The sequence below is a fragment of the Salmo salar genome, chromosome 14 (assembly GCF_965601325.2).
Source record: "Salmo salar chromosome 14, fSalSal1, whole genome shotgun sequence".
In the NCBI taxonomy this organism is placed as follows: domain Eukaryota; kingdom Metazoa; phylum Chordata; class Actinopteri; order Salmoniformes; family Salmonidae; genus Salmo; species Salmo salar.
The window spans coordinates 99,971,098-99,988,156 of NC_138304.1; positions in this window are offsets into that span (position 1 = coordinate 99,971,098).

A 17,059-nucleotide genomic window follows, 5' to 3' on the forward strand; every position below is an offset into this window, starting at 1 on the left:
ACTGCAGTGTTTGTCCCATGGTGGTGAAGAAAGAAATCTACACCAGTGTTTCCCAGTCGGAGGGTCAGGGGTCAAGACTTGAGTACTTTTAGTCGGTTGCAACCAGAACCACTCCCTACTGGGTCAGAATTTTAGATTATGACTAGAGACATTGTTCAGTTCACCTGAAGGGTCACTAGAAAATGGTGAAGGTTTAGGCTGGTCCCTCACCTAAAATCTCTTTCAAGCATCACTGCGGCCAACAACAACAACAACAACAAAATCTGGGCAGTGGACATAACAATGGTTTGGGAACCAGCCAGCCACTGCCTAGAGATTAGCCTGCCTAATCTGCTAACCCAGAACAGATAGGTAATACTGTTTGGCGTAGTTTAGCACTGAGCACACAACATGTCAACCGTTATTGAATGGTAATAAAGTATTCTATTCTGTCTGGGACTTCTCAGTGCAGACCGGGGATCAAGGCCAATCTTTCATTCAAAACACTCACTTTAGTCACCTTTGCTTTATTAATCAATACGATTTTATGTAGGCTACCTTTTAAACATTTTTATAATCTATTTATTGTGAGTTGAGTATTAAAATGGTCTTTCTCTGTGTGAAAATGACAGTATTGTTATGTGGGGTTAATGTTCCCTCTAAACTGCGCCCGTGTGCAGGAATGCAGCTTCCTGCCACACAGAATAAATATTAGCCTGCGCAGAGAAACACGAGATTGAACTTCACTCAACTTTCTAGAGTTTTCCCCCGTTTAGTTAACACCATCAACGGTTCCCATTACTGTGGCAACTGTGATCGAATCAACGCAAATATTAGTCACTTTCAATGCAACATACCGAAACAAAACTAACTATGGAACACTTAGTATGCAAAACTAACTATGGAACACTTAGTATGCAAAACTAACTATGCAAGAGATTTTGTTTTAGGCAGAATGCATGAATTCTATTGCAATGGGCGCATTTGAGCGGATCACTTTGTCAGATGGTCACCATCTTACAAAATGTTTTGCATTATGGGCAATAACAAAAAAAAAGTCCTACTTGTGCCTAAATGTCGACTGCATGAACTTTACAAAAATGATGTGATCAAAAGGTCATGAAGTTTTGGCTGCAGTCGACTGCAAGTTTCTGCAGTTGCTCTTCACCAGCTTCATCCAGCAGCCATCGCCTGCGTTGTGGGAGAATCTTGGCATCCCCCCACTCCTTGACTTTCGTCTACAGACGGTTGCTTTAACCTTGCAACTCAAACGTGACTGTTGACAGGCACAACTCAGGCTCCTACTCTACTTAGACAGGCCAAACCAATCAGAGCTGCAGAAAGCCTATACTGTATGCAAATTGGCCATTGCCATATATGGATCTGTGCCATACACTATGAACTAGACTGTGGGCGCGTTCGAGCGGATCCCTTTTTGTCAAGTCGGTGACCATCGTCAAAGTGTGTTGCATTATGGGGATAAAAACTGTCTGACGTGCGCCTACATGTCGACTGTATGAACTTGACAAAAATCTGGTGATCAAAGATCATTCAGTTTCGACTTCAGACGACTGCAAGTTTCTGCAGTTGATCTTCACCAATTTCATCTTGCAGCCATTGCCTGCATTCTGCAAGGCTCTATTGTCAACCAATCATTAGGCTGTTTTTGTTTGACCCACGGGAACGTAACCGCAGATATGCAGCTACAGTGGATAGACAGTATACAAATGGATGTGATATTTGAAGCTCTCCCTCACTAATTGATTGTACAATGTACACACATTTTCAGTTCGTCAGTGTATGACATAGGGCTTGGAGACATGTTTATTTCGTCAGTAGAAAGAAAAACTTTAATAAACACTGAAAACGGAAATCAGATATAAAAAGTACCAGGGACAGAGCAGCAACGTCGATCTGACTTTCGGCTGTGGCAGTTGCACCTCCTCGCCTGACTTCACTCCTCGACTTTTGACTACAGTCGGTCGCTTTAACCTTACCACTCAAACGCACTCTGTCTGTTTATAGCGCCAGCGGCCGTCAGTAGATGTGCTTGTTTTGAGATCAAAGCGAGAGCTGCATTTTGCCAAGTGTGCAATTTTTTTCATATTCTTTGCTAGTTAGTGAGTTAAAGCCCAGTTATAGATCATTTCTAGTCAGCAATGGGGGAGTGTTTGCTTCCTACAAGAACACAAAACATGTACATTTCTAGACGTCATTGAAAAGCAAGGAGGAGCATTTTCCTCGTTCATACAGGAGTAATAAATATTATAATTTTTATTTTATTATAAATATGAATTTTTTTTTTATCAAGGGTGCTGCAGCACCCTCACCGCCCCTACTTCCTGCGGCTATGCAAACAAGCAACACGTATAAAAAGATTATTGAAATTAAAACTGAGACTGCATTAAAATATAAATACGTGTTGCTTGTGGGTATTTCAATCATATTGAATCATATTGAAATACATTTCATGTTCAATCAATTGAGTTCTATTTTGCTACTTATAGGCCACTGTCTGTAATTGTTCTAACTATATTTCATGATGTGTAGCCTAACGTGCGCAATAATGTGCCAAATTTTTGGGTTAAGGATGTAACCTTGGTTCTCTCTAACGGGTTGCCAAACGACCGATGGGAACTGCTTCCCCTTCACTCATGTGATTGAGATGCTTAATATCAAAATATGTTTACAGTCACACCACACCCTTACTGTAGCCATGTGATCTGTCACTATAAAAGGCAGTGTGGAGTGACACTCGAACTCCACGGAGGTGGATGGAACGACATGAAAGCTTGGCGACCCATTACTCTACTCAAAGAACCATGTTTACATCCGTAAGCCAACGTTCTCTTTTGTTTTCATAACGGGGTCACCAAACGACCTATGGGAGAGACTATACCGAAGAAGTTGTTCGGACAACAGAGTGGGATAACTCACCATTTAACTGGCAACCTATTATTATGCACACCTGGCAACCCTCATTACGCACACCTGGCAACCCTCATTACGCACACCTGGCAACCCTCATTACGTACATGTCACGACTTCCGCCGAAGTTGGTCCCACTCCTTGTTCGGGCGGCATTCGGCGGTCGAAGTCACCGACCTTCTAGCCATCGCTGATCCACTTTTCATTTTCCTTTGGTTTTTTCTTGTCTTCCATCACACCTGGTTCCAATCCCATCAATTACATGTTGTGTATTTAACCCTCTGGTCCCCCTCGTGTCCTTGTCGGTGATTGTTTTTTGTATGTGCTTGTGCATGTCTGTCCTGGTGTGCGTCGGGTTATGTACCCATTATTTGATTGTTCTGTTTTCCGGTGGGTTTTTTTGTTATTAAACTGCTCCATTTGGAAACATCGTTTTTTGCTCTCCTGCGTCTGACTTCTCTGCCGCCAGTACGAACCCCTTACAGTACACCTGGCAACCATCATTACGTACACCTGGCAACCATCATTACGTACACCTGGCAACCATCATTACGCCTACCTGGCAACCCATTATTACGCACACCTGGCAACCCTCATTACACACATCTGGCAACCCTCATTACGTACACTTGGCAACCCTCATTACGCACACCTGGCAACCCTCATTACACACAGCTGGCAACCATCATTACACACAGCTGCGCCCCATCATGAGGCACACCTGGACTCCATCACTACCCTGATTACGCCCCCTTTATCTAGCACACCCTAGCGTCACTCTTCAGAAAGTGTTGATTATGTTTCCTTGTCAGACGTTTCTCTTGTTTTGTATCCGTTCATTATTATTAAACTCACTAACTGCACCTGATTCCTGACTCTCTGCGTCGACGTTACAGAGAACTAACTTACAACATGAGGCTTCAATTAGGTGCAACAGCACCAAGAGTAAAAGGCCTCTGTATAGAACATCCATCTCACTGATGGCTGATAAGTATGAACAAGGTTCACAGTACGCTCACTTATCTGGGTTGAGAGAGGGTGCCGTGTCCAGAACCAGACACCACTGATGGTGCGGTCATAACAGTCTGTAGTAGTAAGAGGGCTATAATCTTACATTTATGTCACGCTCTGACCTAAGAGAGCTGTTTTTTTCTCTGTTTAGTTAGGTCAGGGTGTGATATGGGTGGGCATTCTATGTTTTTTGTTTCTATGTTTAGTTCTATTATTCTATTTCTATGTTGGAGGTTTTTGGGATGATCTCCAATTAGAGGCAGCTGGTTCACGTTGTCTCTAATTGGAGATCATATTTAAGTTGGGGTTTTTTCTATTGTGTTTTATGGGTATTTGTTTTCTGTTTCGTTCACATAACCTGACAGAACTGTTGACTGTCGTTTTGTTTCTTTTGTATAAGTGTTCGTTTTCATTAAAATATAATTATGAGCACGCAACACGCTGCGCCTTGGTCCCCTCTATACGACGTCCGTTACAATTTGTGGCCTGTGGTGACAGAGATGTGCCATAAAGCAGGGGATTTACTAGAAGGGGCTCTCCTCAGTTCCTCTGTCCAGCTCAGTGTTACTATCACTCTCCTTTATTGTCTTTTCCAGTCCAGTTGTGGGGGGGATAAAAGTGGGAACAAATATTTTTATCCAAGATCTTAGTTGATAAATGTGAGATGGTTGTGTTGAGTGTACCGATGAACAAATCCTATCTGAATGCAATCTTTGCCAAATGGATCAGACCAGCCACTGTCATTCACATTTGATGCTGTTGCTCAGTGTGTTCTCAAGGTCAAATGTTATTACAGTGAGGGAAAAAAGTATTTGATCCCCTGCTGATTTTGTACGTTTGCCCACTGACAAAGAAATGATCAGTCTATCATTTTAATGGTAGGTTTATTTGAACAGTGAGAGACAGAATAACAACAAAAAAATCCAGAAAAACGCATGTAAAAAATGTTATAAATTGATTTGCATTTTAATGAGGTGTCACGTCCTGACCATAGTGAGTGTTATTTTCTATGGTAGAATAGGTCAGGGCGTGTCACGTCCTGACCATAGTGAGTAGGTCAGGGCGTGTCACGTCCTGACCATAGTGAGTGTTATTTTCTATGGTAGAATAGGTCAGGGCGTGACAGGGGGTGTTTGTCTGGGTTTTGTTTGTCTATGTTTTGGTTCTAGGTTTGCATTTCTATGTTGATGGTGTTTGGCATGACCTCCAATTAGAGGCAGCAGGTTGTCGTTGTCTCTAATTGGAGGTCCTATTTAAGTTAGGTTTGTCCCACAGGTGTTTGTGGGTGATTGTTCTTCGTGAGGTTATTGTTCCTCCAGCATCACGGTTTGTTGTTTTGTTTATACTTTTAATGTTTAATGGTTGCATTCGGTTTCACTGATTTAATGAAACATGTGGAACTATGAAAACGCTGCATCTTGGTCCGCTCCTTCAAACTGTCGTGACATGAGGGAAATAAGTATTTGACCCCCTCTCAATCAGAAAGATTTCTGGCTCCCAGGTGTCTTTTATACAGGTAACGAGCTGAGATTAGGAGCACACTCTTAAAGGGAGTGCTCCTAATCTCAGCTTGTTACCTGTATAAAAGACACCTGTCCACAGAAGCAATCAATCAGATTACAAACTCTCCACCATGGCCAAGACCAAAGAGCTCTCCAAGGATGTCAGGGACAAGATTGTAGACCTACACAAGGCTGGAATGGGCTACAAGACCATCGCCAAGCAGCTTGGTGAGAAGGTGACAACAGTGGGTGTGATTATTCGCAAATGGAAGAAACACAAAAGAACTGTCAATCTCCCTCGGCCTGGGGCTCCATGCAAGATCTCACCTCGTGGAGTTGTAATGATCATGAGAACGGTGAGGAATCAGCCCAGAACTACACGGGAGGATCTTGTCAATGATCTCAAGGCAACTGGGACCATAGTCACCAAGAAAGCAATTGGTAACACACTATGCTGTGAAGGACTGAAATCATGCAGCGACCGCAAGGTCCCCCTGCTCAAGAAAGCACATATACATGCCCATCGGAAGTTTGCCAATGAACATCTGAATGATTCAGAGGACAACTGGGTGAAAGTGTTGTGGTCAGATGAGACCAAAATGGAGCTCTTTGGCATCAACTCAACTCGCCGTGTTTGGAGGAGGAGGAATGCTGCCTATGACCCCAAGCACACCATTCCCACCGTCAAACATGGAGGTGGAAACATTACGCTTTGGGGGTGTTTTTCTGCTAAGGGGACAGGACAACTTCACCGCATCAAAGGGACGATGGACGGGGCCATGTACCGTCAAATCTTGGGTGAGAACCTCCTTCCCTCAGCCAGGGCATTGAAAATGGGTCGTGGATGGGTACTCCAGCATGACAATGACCCAAAACACACGGCCAAGGCAACAAAGGAGTGGCTCAAGAAGAAGCACATTAAGGTCCTGGAGTGGCCTAGCCAGTCTCCAGACTTTAATCCCATAGAAACTCTGTGGAGGGAGCTGAAGGTTTGAGTTGCCAAACGTCAGCCTCGAAACCTTAATGACTTGGAGAAGATCTGCAAAGAGGAGTGGGACAAAATCCCTCCTGAGATGTGTGCAAACCTGGTGGCCAACTACAAGAAACGTCTGACCTCTGTGATTGCCAACAAGGGTTTTGCCACCAAGTACTAAGTCATGTTTTGCAGAGGGGTCAAATACTTATTTCCCTCATTAAAATGCAAATCAATTTATAACATTTTTGACATGTGTTTTTCTGGATTTTTTTGTTGTTATTCTGTCTCATTGAAACCATTTTAGGCTCAACAGTTGACATTGATTCACCACAGAACTGATCATTTTGTGATATATGGTCAGTAGACTTAAAGGTGCGATATGCAAAAATCGCTCCACCATTTTCTGGTTGCTAAAATTCTAATAGTTAGTCTAATTTCAGGTTATGTGACAAAACAAGCAATGTGTAGAGAATCGTTGTACCATCTAAACCTCTGAAATATATTTTCAATAACCAAAAATACTGTATTTTCAGCTGTTTGAAGCTGGTGTACAAAACTGAAAGTAAAAGATGCAAAAACTAAACGTATGAACAGGAAGCATAGAAAAAGACCATATAGAACATATCTACCTCTTCTTTGACTTGCTTGCAATGAGAATGAAAGATCTATAACTCACATTTCTATAAGAATTTGTTAGTATCATCCAAAAAGTGACATATTGCAACATTACGATGTAATGCAGCACATTCCATGTGTTTTAGTGAATGTTTCCCTGGCATCAAGAAGCAGTTGGCTGAACAACCTGCTCTAAGCCGCCATGACAGGATATCCACACTACAAACCCAGTCCATTTCATTCAGTCAACATCTGCCTGCCAGAGAGGCAAAGGGGTTTAGGCTATCTGACAGAAACTGATTAGATTATATTAATAATTGACAGTAGAGAAATTAGCCTTGGGCAACACTTTCATTTGGCTACACTGAATAGGTTGTACTGGTATTTCCACTTTACCTGCAGCAAATGTCTCATTAATTGGAGGACTTAATGTATGTTTTTCTAGAAGCTCAAGAATGTATGACTTCGAAGTATACTCAATGCAGCTATATTTGTGTAACCGATGTGAAATGGCTAGTTAGTTAGCGGTGGTGCGTGCTAATAGCGTTTCAATCAGTGACGTCACTCGCTCTGAGACTTGAAGTAGGGTTTCCCCTTGCGTTGCGAGGGCCGCGGCTTTTGTGGCGCGATGGGTAACGATGCTTCGTGGGTGTCAGTTGTTGATGTGTGCAAGGGTCCCTGGTTCGAGCCCGGGTTGGGGCGAAGAGAGGGACGGAACCTACACTGTTACATTTGCCTGTTATAATGGACTAGTCAGCAATTTAGGCCTATTAGTGCTTTCTCTTACATACTTGGTCATCAGATGGCTGGGTTCATGTGTATGCACTCTGCTGATGTAAAAAGGGCTTTATAAACACATTTAGATTAGATTTAGATAGTATCTCATGAAAGTTATGGGTGTTGCCCAACTTGCAACAGCACAGATAGAGTCCCCCTCTGATCAGGGCCTGTGAAGTGGCCATACCACTGGTGGAGTGCGTTACCATGAAGTCTAGAGTTGGTCTACCTACTGCAGTGTATGATGTTGACACTGTATTGGTAATCCAATGTGCCAATATCTGCTTTGAGACAGCTGGAACTTTAGTGTTCTCCCCATAACACACAAACAGCTCTTCTGTTTGACAAACTAGTTCTTGTTGCAGCAAGATAGGCACTCAATGCCCTAACAGGGAAAAGTGTATAAAACTCACGACTCTGCTGTGAGGAGTGGGGAGGCGGGTGAAATGATGCTATGATTAAGGGCTGGTTAGCAGTAGCTGCCTTGTTACCTGGTGCAGAGCCATTGACCTCAGTCTGCCCTGGCGGTTGATGTGTGCAACCCCTGTTGTGTTGTCTGTGAACCGCCTTGAGGTCCAGTATGTTGATGTGAGCCGTTGTCCATGCTGCTGACCATACAACACGGACCCCTGACTGGTTCAAGACTGCTCCCCATCCCTGTAGGGAGGTGTCTGTGGTCAGTGTCATCTGGTTGTGAACTGCGCCTAGGAGAACTCCACTGGGAGTTTGGTTGATGCAATAAAAATCTGCATGTTTTCCCACGGTGACCACCTTTGTATAAATAGCCCCTTCTCATTTTTATAGTTTCCAGCATTTTTTATTTTGTCTAGGACTTGATTAATGTTATGTATTGTGTATATTTGTATTTTATTGTATTTATTTGCTGTCTAGTAACTCATTGAAATTGTCACAGACTTTTTGTGTTTGTCCCTTCTGGGACATAGATATTGTCTGTTGTACTAGCGATGTATTGGCCGCATGTGGAGCAAGACCAATAGTACAACATGGACCGCAGCAGCTAGGAGATCTAGGACCCTCTGACTCTCTAGCGCTGTCACCTGTTTTCTGTCAGTTTGAATGTTGAAAGACAATTTGTCAAAGATACCACTCTTTCTGGAGAGTGTTACTCACATGATTTGAGTGTCCAGTGTCAAGCCTAGGAAGTGCATACACTGAGTGGGGACCAGAGATCTTATTTCTAAGTTCATTGTTAGTCTCAATGTGAGGCTATGGACTTGTGTGTCAAGGCTTTGTGACCCTGCACATATTAGTCAATTGTTTAAGTAGTTCAGGACCGTGAATCCTGCTTGGTGATGGGGGGCTAGTGCTTATGCATTTTGTGAAAGTGTGAGGGGCAGCGAACGGCCGAGGGGCAAATCTCAGGTATTTTTCTGTTCGCCGGTAGAATGGGGATATGAAAGTATGCGTCTTTCAGGTCCACTGTGGTGGACCAATCACCTGGTTGTACTGACTGAAGGATGATTTTGATTGGCAGCATTTTGAAGTGCTGAAAGATGACAATTCAGGCACCTTAGGTCCAGGATCAGATAGAAGTCTCCGCCCTTTTTTTGGGGGCACAAAAAAATGGATTGAGTAGAACCCTCAGTTTTGTTGCGCTGGTTCTACCTCTTCGATTGCATGCTTTTCCAGGAGCAAGGACATTTCTGAGAAGAGTGTTTGCTTTTGAGCAGGATTGCGATGCTTTCAAGACAACCCTGAAGCGTGGTGGGTCGCTGACAAAATTGTAGTGCGTAGCCTTGTGTTAGAGTGTGTAACACCCATTTGTTGGCCTTTGACCTTTTCCAGCTGGAAAGACGGTGTTCGAGGAAACGGCGTTGCGTTAGCGAGTCGGTTCTGTCAGGACCGAGGCTCTGCATGCTGTGGTGCATCGGGGACGTGGCCTGCATATGGTGCGCCTCTGCCTGTTGGGCGATGCTGCGCTCCACCTCTTCGGGTAGGGCTGAGAGTGTCTGTTCTTCAACTCCTGAGCAGGTGAGTCTGAGCCTGGTTTCTTGGCATCCCAGTTGAGGCTATGGGACGGGAGTAATCGTTTGCTGGCTGATACATTTTAAGCTTTGGAATGAGGCACTAGAGCTCCACCCGTGCTTCTCTGTCCTCCTTAGACACTTGGGGGAGGTGGGCTGCTGCTGGGCCAAATGGCTGGCCAGGTGATATGGGTTCACCTAGTACGTGGAGTTCCAGGTCTCCGGCAGCCTCTGGAACTGCCGGTCTGCAGCCAACAAGGCTGAGTTCATCTCAGCCTATGCTACCCTCCAGTCCCTAGACTTCCTGGCGCTGACGGAAACATGGATTACCACAGATAACACTGCTACTCCTACTGCTCTCTCTTCGTCTGCCCACGTGTTCTCGCATACCCCTAGAGCATCGAGCCAGCGGGGTGGTGGCACTGGAATCCTCATCTCTCCCAAGTGGACATTCTCTCTTTCTCCCCTGACCCATCTGTCTATCTCCTCATTTGAATTCCATGCTGTCACAGTTACCAGCCCTTTCAAGCTTAACATCCTTATCATTTATCGCCCTCCAGGTTCCCTTGGAGAGTTCATCAATGAGCTTGACGCCTTGATAAGTTCCTTTCCTGAGGATGGCTCACCTCTCACAGTTCTGGGTGACTTTAACCTCCCCACGTCTACCTTTGACTCATTCCTCTCTGCCTCCTTCTTTCCACTCCTCTCCTCTTTTGACCTCACCCTCTCACCTTCCCCCCCTACTCACAAGGCAGGCAATACGCTTGACCTCATCTTTACTAGATGCTGTTCTTCCACTAATCTCATTGCAACTCCCCTCCAAATCTCCGACCACTACCTTGTATCCTTTTCCCTCTTGCTCTCATCCAACACTTCTCACTCTGCCCCTACTCGGATGGTATTGCGCCGTCCCAACCTTCGCTCTCTCTCTCCCGCTACTCTCTCCTCTTCCATCCTATCATCTCTTCCCTCTGCTCAAACCTTCTCCAACCTATCTCCTGATTCTGCCTCCTCAACCCTCCTCTCCTCCCTTTCTGCATCCTTTGATTTTCTCTGTCCCCTATCCTCCAGGCCGGCTCGGTCCTCCCCTCCTGCTCCGTGGCTCGACGACTCACTACGAGCTCACAGAACAAGGCTCCGGGCAGCCGAGCGGAAATGGAGGAAAACTCGCCTCCCTGCGGACCTGGCATCCTTTCACTCACTCCTCTCTACATTCTCCTCTTCTGTCTCTGCTGCTAAAGCCACTTTCTACCACTCTAAATTCCAAGCATCTGCCTCTAACCCTAGGAAGCTCTTTGCTACCTTCTCCTCCCTCCTGAATCCTCCTCCCCCTCCCCCCCCCCCTCCTCCCTCTCTGCGGATGACTTCGTCAACCATTTTGAAAAGAAGGTTGACGATATCCGATCCTCGTTTGCTAAGTCAAACGACACCGCTGGTCCTGCTCACACTGCCCTACCCTGTGCTTTGACCTCTTTCTCCCCTCTCTCTCCAGATGAAATCTCGCGTCTTGTGACGGCCGGCCGCCCAACAACCTGCCCACTTGACCCTATCCCCTCCTCTCTTCTCCAGACCATTTCCGGAGACCTTCTCCCCTTCCTCACCTCGCTCATCAACTCATCCTTGACCGCTGGCTACGTCCCTTCCGTCTTCAAGAGAGCGAGAGTTGCACCCCTTCTGAAAAAACATCCCTCCGATGTCAACAACTACAGACCAGTATCCCTTCTTTCTTTTCTCTCCAAAACTCTTGAACGTGCCGTCCTTGGCCAGCTCTCCTGCTATCTCTCTCAGAATGACCTTCTTGATCCTAATCAGTCAGGTTTCAAGACTGGGCATTCAACTGAGACTGCTCTTCTCTGTGTCACGGAGGCTCTCCACACTGCTAAAGCTAACTCTCTCTCCTCTGCTCTCATCCTTCTAGACCTATCTGCTGCCTTTGATACTGTGAACCATCAGATCCTCCTCTCCACCCTCTCCGAGTTGGGCATCTCCGGCGCGGCCCACGCTTGGATTGCGTCCTACCTGACAGGTCGCTCCTACCAGGTGGCGTGGCGAGAATCTGTCTCAGCACCATGCGCTCTCACCACTGGTGTCCCCCAGGGCTCTGTTCTAGGCCCTCTCCTATTCTCGCTATACACCAAGTCACTTGGCTCTGTCATATCCTCACATGGTCTCTCCTATCATTGCTATGCAGACGACACACAATTAATCTTCTCCTTTCCCCCTTCTGATAACCAGGCGGCGAATCGCATCTCTGCATGTCTGTCAGACATATCAGTGTGGATGACGGATCACCAGCTCAAGCTGAACCTCGGCAAGACGGAGCTGCTCTTCCTCCCGGGGAAGGACTGCCCGTTCCATGATCTCGCCATCACGGTTGACAACTCCCTTGTGTCCTCCTCCCAGAGTGCTAAGAACCTTGGCGTGATCCTGGACAACACCCTGTCGTTCTCCACTAACATCAAGGCGGTGACCCGATCCTGTAGGTCCATGCTCTACAACATTCGCAGAGTACGACCCTGCCTCACACAGGAAGCGGCGCAGGTCCTAATCCAGGCACTTGTCATCTCCCGTCTGGATTACTGCAACTCGCTGTTGGCTGGGCTCCCTGCCTGTGCCATTAAACCCCTACAACTCATCCAGAACGCCGCAGCCCGTCTGGTGTTCAACCTTCCCAAGTTCTCTCACGTCACCCCGCTCCTCCGCTCTCTCCACTGGCTTCCAGTTGAAGCTCGCATCCGCTACAAGACCATGGTGATTGCCTACGGAGCTGTGAAGGGAACGGCACCTCCATACCTTCAGGCTCTGATCAGGCCCTACACCCAAACAAGGGCACTGCGTTCATCCACCACTGGCCTGCTGGCCCCCCTACCTCTGAGGAAGCACTGTTCCCGCTCAGCCCAGTCAAAACTGTTCGCTGCTCTGGCACCCCAATGGTGGAACAAGCTCCCTCACGACGCCAGGACAGCGGAGTCAATCACCACCTTCCGGAGACACCTGAAACCCCACCTCTTTAAGGAATACCTAGGATAGGATAAAGTAATCCTTCTACCCCCCCCCCCTTAAAAGATTTAGATGCACTATTGTAAAGTGGTTGTTCCACTGGATATCATAAGGTGAATGCACCATTTTGTAAGTCGCTCTGGATAAGAGCGTCTGCTAAATGACTTAAATGTAATGTAAATGTAGTGGAACCTTCTCTTTGTCAGGGAGATTGGACTGCTCTAACTACAGGGAGATTGGACTGCTCGAACTACAGTGAGATTGGACTGCTCTAACTACAGTGAGATTGGACTGCTCTAACCATAGGGAGATTGGACTGCTCTAACTACAGGGAGATTGGACTGCTCTAACTACAGGTAGATTGGACTGCTCTAACTACAGTGAGATTGGACTGCTCTAACTACAGTGAGATTGGACTGCTCTAACTACAGTGAGATTGGACTGCTCTAACCATAGGGAGATTGGACTGCTCTAACTACAGTGAGATTGGACTGCTCTAACCACAGGGAGATTGGACTGCTCTAACTACAGTGAGATTGGACTGCTCTAACCACAGGGAGATTGGACTGCTCTAACTACAGTGAGATTGGACTGCTCTAACCATAGGGAGATTGGACTGCTCTAACCATAGGGAGATTGGACTGCTCTAACCATAGGGAGATTGGACTGCTCTAACCATAGGGAGATTGGACTACTCTAACCATAGGGAGATTGGACTGCGCTAACCACAGGGAGCTTGGACTGCTCTAACCATAGGGAGATTGGACTGCTCTAACCATAGTGAGATTGGACTGCTCTAACTACAGTGAGATTGGACTGCTCTAACCATAGTGAGATTGGACTGCTCTAACCATAGGGAGATTGGACTTGTCTAACCACAGGGAGCTTGGACTTGTCTAACCATAGGGAGATTGGACTGCTCTAACCATAGGGAGATTGGACTGCTCTAACCACAGGTAGTGCCGTGCAACACAAAGTGTTACCAATGATTTTCCAACCATCTGAGCATTGCCCTGAAGGCATTGGATGAGCAGGTCTGTAACTGTAGACAGTTTTTTCATGGTCTCAGCAGTTTGTGGAGAGGCGTTCCTGCAGCTCCTTCTGATAGTATCGCTGCTGAATGGCTAAGCCGAGCGGCTGAAGCAGTGCTGTCATGTGTTCTGCGTAGCAAGCGATTAGATGCCCTGCATCGTTTGATAGGCAGCTCTTACTCTGAACTTTTACGGAGTGAAGCAGGCAGAACAAGCGAAGCAAATGATTTGTCCATACCTGGGAAATGGACAAAACCATTCTCATCTGCACCATGAACTGTAGCTAAGCGAGTGCATGTGCTTGGCTTGGCATGGCAGGGGTTCTGTTATTTGGCGTAATCCAAGTGCATTGGAGCTCACACACGAAGTCTTTGAACAACAGGATGGATGTCTCAGTCTTTGAAGAACTGATGTGGACGCCATGTCAATAGGTGCATGTTCCACGTTGAGGTTCCTGCTTGCCCTCTCAAAGATTTCAGACAAGGATATTTTCTGGTCGACCATCGCTGCCAGGCCGGCGGGCTGGGACTGAACAATTCTAGAGCTGTGGTACTTAGGATCATCCTCATCAGAGTGTTCATAGTCTGTGTCATTAGAGTGGGAGGCTCTTGTGGACAGTACGTCAGTGTCATCCGATTCAACAACCGCGCTCCATTCAGAGGTAGGGGTTGGGTTTGGTACCGGCGGGGGAAGCCTGGCCAGGATGTGCTGGAGGGCAGACTCAGTGGTTGCCATACGACTGTCCAGTGACTCAATCTCCTTGCGCATCTCAGTGCGTCGAGATTTGTGCCCAGGCGAGGATGAGCGATGGTGTTTATTGGGCCGGCGGATCAAGAGGGGAGTGAGACCCGTCAATAGACCTGGAACGTTAGGAAGGATCATTAATCTGTGTGGCAGAATCATCTGATGAGAATCCGGAGGCTCCACTCCCAAAGTTTGCAAGGTGAGATTTCAATTATCTTGCTTTGAATTTCTGACAGTGAGTGCAAGAGCTGCTAGCCTGTGCAGCCGCTTGAGCATGTTCAACTCTCAAGCAAAAAACGCAAAGTGTGTGCTCATCTGAGGCTGGGAGCTGTTTTTCACACTGTTGACATGGGTGGAACGACATTCGTGTACTGCACTAAATCAGTGTGCAGAGAACGGATTTTCACATAAGAGAAGTCTGTTCCAAGAAAAATGAAACCAAAAAATAGCTTTCTGTTTCGATGTGTCACGGTGTATGCTTTGATTGCCTCTGTATCAGCTTCGGATGCTTCGAGAGAAAGTTATACTAACCTTGGCTCTGACCCGTCGTGCTTCAGGGTCAAGAATCCCGCCTAAATATGTATCAGGATCTGGCCTCGAAACGGCCGCCTATAGGAAGCTATCTGACTGGCACAGTCAAGCGTGGACTGTCAGTCTCGGCATTGGTGGACTCGGTTAAGCAAGGACAGGTAATTTACAGCACTGCTGAGATCTGTGATCACAGCATAACTCCAAGCAAGGGAGTGGTAATGATGGATCAATGGGCTGGTATGGCAGTCAAGCAGGGCCTGGCACGACACCATGGGTCAACAAGCTAACTAGCCACGGTAGCTATGTTTGGCTAACTTAGCTAGCTAACTTCTGAGGTAACGGAATAGACCCGAAGCTAACTAGCTAACACACAGAGATGGAAATGCCCCTAAAAAGCAATACAAGTAGCTAGTATGGGCAAGCACAATAACTAAGGGGGGGTTACATTAGAGAAAAATCAACTACTCACGGCACTTCCTCATGTCATTGAAGAATCGTAATTTCATAAGAAAGTAATCCGAAGGGGTTTACTAGCATTCTCGTAATGTAAAACACATAAAAGTGAGAGTGAAGAAAAGACAGTATGTCGCGACACACCGCCTTCTATAGCGACAGGTCACGTAGGTACAGTAAAGGTGTGGCGTGACTGTAAACATCTTTGATATTTAAGCATCTCAATCACATGGCGTGAAGGGGAAGCAGCCCGTTACGAAAACAAAAGAGAACTTGGTTTAGCGCATTACTATAAGGGCATAAGCATTAGAATAAGACGCCTCAATATTTGAAACCAAAATGTATAATATATTTATAGGTGCTGATCCGTCGTCAGTATTGTGGTATAATTCTAATGTTAAAGAAAGATTTGAATGGAGAAAGCTGATCCGAGACTCAACGACACACTGAGCGAACGTTCTCTCTGCATGGTGGTGTTTTGAGAAACCTATGTTACATCTTCGGCCGTTGTAAGAAAGACGCATAGTTAAAACACTCATAAGCCTAAATTCCATCGCTATCTGGAAACTGGGCCCTGGGGTGCATTCAGTTTGTTTGAATGTTTGCCAGTTTTTGGGGAAGCTACTCTGAAAATATCGTTTACCAAGCTACCAATTATTTCACACTACAAGAAATGAAGATACACTAAAGCCACTCTTAAGAAAAACATAGCTTACTTAAAGTCACTTAGAAAAAGTAGTTCACTACATCCAAACTACTTAGTGAAAAATTATCATATCTTAATCTGAAATATAATAGACTACAATTGCAACAGATCACAGTGTCAGATGTTAATTAACATAATGTGTAATTTAGCCGACTAAACACAACAAAAAGTGAGAATTAGACACACAAAAGGTGTTTCAGGTGAGAATTAAACAGGTCTGATGCAGAAAAATTAAGTAAATCTGTGCCTACTTCACCCAAGAAGTGTATAGTTCCAGTAGTTAGCTACACCACTACATGGTAAAACATATTTGAATTTAGTTCAACTACCACCAAGCTGCTGAAAAATGTTATTCAAATTACTAAACTCAGCAAAAAAAGAAACGTCCCTTTTCTTTTGTTCTATTGAGTGTTTATTTACATTTACATTTACGTCATTTAGCAGACGCTCTTATCCAGAGCGACTTACAAATTGGTGCATTCACCTTATGATATCCAGTGGAACAACCACTTTACAATAGTACATCTATATTTTTTTTGGGGGGGGGGGGGGGGGGTTAGAAGGATTACTTTATCCTATCCTAGGTATTCCTTGAAGAGGTGGGGTTTCAGGTGTCTCCGGAAGGTGGTGATTGACTCCGCTGTCCTGGCGTCGTGAGGGAGCTTGTTCCACCATTGGGGTGCCAGAGCAGCGAACAGTTTTGACTGGGCTAAAGGCAGCCCTAAAATTTGCTCAGTGCCAAAATGTTTTTTTTTCTTAGGAAACATGGGTTGATTATCTGACGACTTGTACAATGTGAAGACATTTATTGATTTCAAAGT